The sequence below is a fragment of the Bidens hawaiensis genome, unplaced genomic scaffold, assembly GCF_021521415.1.
Source record: "Bidens hawaiensis isolate Kalapana, Puna unplaced genomic scaffold, B.hawaiensis_p1.1 tig00019799_1, whole genome shotgun sequence".
Lineage (NCBI taxonomy): Eukaryota > Viridiplantae > Streptophyta > Magnoliopsida > Asterales > Asteraceae > Bidens > Bidens hawaiensis.
Window position 1 is genome coordinate 51411 of NW_027493006.1, and position 3939 is coordinate 55349.

Genomic DNA, 3939 nt, shown 5'->3' on the forward strand with positions numbered 1-3939 from the left:
TAATTATACTAAACAGATATTCGATCACAATAAAATCATTAACAATAATCTATTCCAAATTTACTTTTCAATCGTCTATTATCATTTGGATTATTAATATTACAATTATCATAGTGACCAAATAAGGTCTGCTATGAGGTAAGGCCGGGTGATTGACCAATCCCGGCTTGAAATCTCAATAAACCTGATTTTTTTATAAATTATATATATATTTTGAAAAAATAATATGTGTTCTTAATGTTTAAACCTAATTAATGTATTACCCTAAATTTTTTTCGTCTTCGACCCAAAAATCATACATGATTCTTGTAGACGCCCTCCGTTTGAAAATGTATAATATTATAAGAGAGGAAGGGGCACTCGTGTGGGTAAGGTTTATGGGTTGTTTTCCATATGGCAAACCCACCCCTAACTATGTGGGTAGTTTGCCAAATTACAATTTGTGGCAAAGGTTTACCATGAAACATATGACCGTTGAAGATTTTTGAAGAAATTAAAACACCCATTAATACCAATTTATTATATATAAATACCATTAACTCTACACAATTTTTATTCACTCAATCATTTCATCATTTTTATTCACTCAACCTTTACAATTTCTATTCACTCAAACCCCAATGGCAAATTTCTCAAATGATGATCTCGGGTGACAAACTAGATGCGTATACGCTAAGAAAGGAAGCAACACTTCAAGATTTGGTGAACGCTAAAAAGCAATAAGTGGAGGATTCTAGAGCGTTGATTACGGAACAACGCGAGAGTGTAGCCAAAGGATGTATGACATAGACTTTAAGACATACTCAGCCACATGATCATCTAGAGGACGAGGTGAAGAAAAACGCTATAAATTGCAAACGAGAAATTGCGGAAAAATATAACTGACCGAAGAATCATCTTGTTTAGATGTTCGTGTTTTAATTTTTTTTTCTAGTTTTGATCGTCATATATTGTTTTTCCGGTTTTCAATTATGTAATAATTTTAATTTTAATTTTATTTAAATTTAACTGTTTTATTTATTTTTAAATTTTAACAAAAAATAAAAAAAAGTTTTAGGGTACTCGTGGGTAGGTGTTTCCGGTTATAGAATAGAAATGAAATAACTGTGTATAATTGGCTGGTAAATCGATTGCGAAAATGTCCAACAGCGAAGGCAGCAGCATCTCCGAGCAAATCTCTCTGTTTCGCTCCCTCATACAAGCCAAAAGGTAACCAACCGAACCACTCTACATTCATTCCTATATTATCATAAATTAATTCATATTTCCGATGGAAACACCTCAGATTCGACGACGGAACCTTACGCGTTCTGGAATCCCTTCTAATAACCAGAGACGTCAAATCACTACTCGACGTGCAACGCAGCCTTCATGAGACACCAATCCGTATCCGTTCTTCGTCAACTCAACGCATTACCTCTCCATCGCAAGCTTCTCATCCTCCAATTCTTCGTTCGAGCGTTCGCAATCGCTGGCGATCTAGAGGTTGTTAATTCTACACCTTTTCAATTCGTTCATTTCATGTGTGTTGCTTACGTCATTGTTTTCAGAGCTGTTTGGCGTTGAGATACGAGGCGTTTGTTTTGCGAGAACTGAATTCTGCTGTGGATATGCAGTTGCGTGTTTGTTACGGAGAGTGGATCACGTTTGCTGAGCAAGCCATGGATAATAGGTTTTATGCCATTGCTAGAAAGGTGAGTACTCTTTTTTAACTGTTTGGGTTCATATAAAGTTATAAACACAGTAGTACTTAACTGTTGTGAAAAGATATTATGTTTTATTGCTATGAGTAATTGACTGCAGATTAGTGGCCTAGTGCCAATATATGTGACTGACATGTCCTTTTGTTCAGTATTACTATATGTCATATTGTCATCATATCATGCAGCATTTGATTGTAGTATCTGCAGTGCAGCAGTAGCGCACAATTTATGCTCAAATTTAACCAGATTTGGGAATCTGAAGTAGCTATTACGTTTTTCTTACAATAATACAGTGTGTGTGTGTGTGTGTGTGAGTGAGTTGGTGTACAAACAAGCCGAGACGAATCCGAGCTCAAATAGGCTCGAGCTTGGCTTGGTTTGACTTGGGAGAGCTCGAGCTTTAGTCCGGCTCTTTTCGATTTGTTTCTCTAAAGCTCGAGCTCAACTCGTTTTGACTTATGAGAGCTCAACCTTGGCTCTTTTCGAGCTCTTTCTCTAAAGCTCAAGCTCGGCTCGTGAGTCATTTATTCAAACTCAAGATCGGCTAGTCTATTATTTTGTCAATTAATTTACATATATTTTAAATTACTTTTATATATGTTGAGGACACCTTAAACGAACCTAATGGCTCAAGCTAGTGTGCAACACCTGAAACGAGCCAAAGCTTGGCTCGAGCTTGGTTGTGCAGTGTGAAATTAATACATTGAAGTCCAAAAGAGTTAAAATTTGAAAATACACAAGGCTCGGGCTCGGGCTCGATAACTAAACGAGCTTTATTTGAGGCGGCTCGATAAGGTTCGGCTCAAGCTTTTTATTGATATGATATCGAGTAGCTCGTGAGTGGCTCGGCTGGTTTGCACCCCTATATGTGAGGCATTTACAACTAGGTCTTTCACATTAACAGTAATAATTAATATTTTTATCATTACTAAATTTTCGTAACATCAACTCACTTATCTAATTTGAATCTTCATTTATTCTTTAGGCATGTGAGAAAGCGCTCGCTTGCTTTGAAACAAATGATATTCTTAAAACCAAAGATGCAGATGCATTTATCTGAACACATGGAAGCAGTTAGAAAAGTCAAGAAACTGAAGGATCTTGCTACAGTCAAAGCTTCTTCACAATCTGGTATGCTTTTATATAATATAATTAAAATACTTGGGTTATTTTTCCATTATAGCAGTTAATAACTTGGTGGTGTTTGAGCGGATATCATTACTGAATTTTTATTCCATTTATTATCTGTGAGAGATCAGTTCAGGCACAAACAGTAGAATACTTGAAAAGGAAAATAACCGAACATGACGAAGGTTCCACACCTGCCATAAAAGGAAAGCAACATTCAGCCAGTTATCTGTTCAGGAACGGAATTAAGAAGCATAACACACGAAAGCTGCAGGAACTGCAAAGGCAGACACACGTGCCTAAGGTTCATGAATTTTTCTAATGCTGTTAATCTCTCTATAAACTACCATGTTTGTAACAAAAAGCCCAATTAAGTATCATGCTGTATTTCATACTTAATAGTGTTAAAAAGGATAATAAGTTTCATTGCAAACCTTACTAGATTAGTAGAATATGACCCATTAATACTGTTATTTAATTTGCTCTGTGTTGGGCTTAGTTTCCGACTCAAGCAAGGCGGTTTGGGTTGGCTTACTTCATCGACAAGTCGGTTGGTGATTAAAAAATTAAGCAAGTTTCCTAGTTTATAGCAAATAATAAGGAAGATAAATTCAAACTGAATACAAGTGAAGATTATGGACAAAAGGGGCTGACTCTGTTTAGACTTTAGCCCAACAATGATGTATTAAGAATTTAAGATAAATAGTTAAATCAATGTACACATCCCTTTTTTCTCTAACAGGCCTAATGATAGATCACAACTAAATGGGCCTAGTGAGGGGAATGCAGCCCATATTGTATTTCTTTTACATGTCAAATGATAGGTCAACAGAAAAATGGTTAGTGACTAGTGAGTCAAGATGTCAAATACTCATATGTGGCTCTTAAGTGTATTTATAAACAAATGGATTGTCTCTAAAATTATAAACAAATGGACCGTCTCTAAAATTATAGAATGCTAGCAATTATGTAATATCATCAAAAAAATTGTTTTTCTTTGAGAAAAAGTGTTTCGGCTCAATTTGCCTTGTTTCACCCTTTTGAAAGTTTATCCTTTTTGACCTGTTATCTAACCCACCCGTTAATTTTTCACACATCTTCTGATTGG

At 35.6% G+C, this 3939-nt stretch overlaps 1 pseudogene; it reads left to right on the forward strand.

Moving 5' to 3' along the window:
• The first annotated feature begins 1138 nt into the window (after positions 1-1138).
• On the forward strand, positions 1139-3393 carry LOC143559270 (protein DOUBLE-STRAND BREAK FORMATION-like; annotated as a pseudogene).
• The last annotated feature ends 546 nt before the right edge of the window (positions 3394-3939 follow it).